Source organism: Mus caroli, chromosome 18, assembly GCF_900094665.2.
Source record: "Mus caroli chromosome 18, CAROLI_EIJ_v1.1, whole genome shotgun sequence".
Lineage (NCBI taxonomy): Eukaryota > Metazoa > Chordata > Mammalia > Rodentia > Muridae > Mus > Mus caroli.
The window spans coordinates 83,685,391-83,686,223 of NC_034587.1; positions in this window are offsets into that span (position 1 = coordinate 83,685,391).

An 833-nucleotide genomic window follows, 5' to 3' on the forward strand; every position below is an offset into this window, starting at 1 on the left:
TGCTTTGGAGGCTAGAGAATTGTGAAATGGTATATAGAATTCATCATAAATTCCAAGAACTTCATAGTAAAAAGTTATCAATTCATTTTAAATGAGTTCTAGATTAAATTACAAAGAAACTTCAAGGCTTTATTCTAAGTAACTTTGTTTTCTATACTAGTAAAATAGAAAGCACTGTAGAAGAATAACAACATTTTGTAATGATTAATGTGTTACAAGAAAATGCATTGTTGGTTTATGAACTTTAATTGCCTTGATTTACCATTATTATAAGACTATAGTTTTTAGAAGCAGAGTCACATAATAAATATTCAAATATGATAGTCAGGTGCAATTGCAAAATTACTTTAAATAAACAACACTAAAGAACGCTATGCTTAGATGTACTTAGTAGCAGTTTAGAAAAGACAGAAAGAACTATGTTGAACATTAATGTTTTACCATTGCACAATTGGAACATAACATGAAAAATATTTAGAGCATCTTCCAACCTATTAAGACATAAATAATTGCACATTTATTAGTATTTGGCATTAAAATTAGTAATGTAACATGAAATTACTATATATTAAACTCAAAAAATAAATCCTTTAACATAGCATACAGGTTGGTTTTGTGTGTCAACTTGACAAAAGCTGTAGAAAGGAGCCTCCCTTGAGGAAATGCCTCCAGGAGGTCCAGCTGTAAGCCATTTTCTCAATTAATGATCAAGGGATGGAGGGCCCATTGAGGGTGGTGCCATCCCTGGGCTGGTAGTCTTGGGTTCTATAAGAAATCAAGGTTAGCAAGCCTGGGGAAGCAAGCCAGTAAGGAACATCCCTCTATGGCCTCTG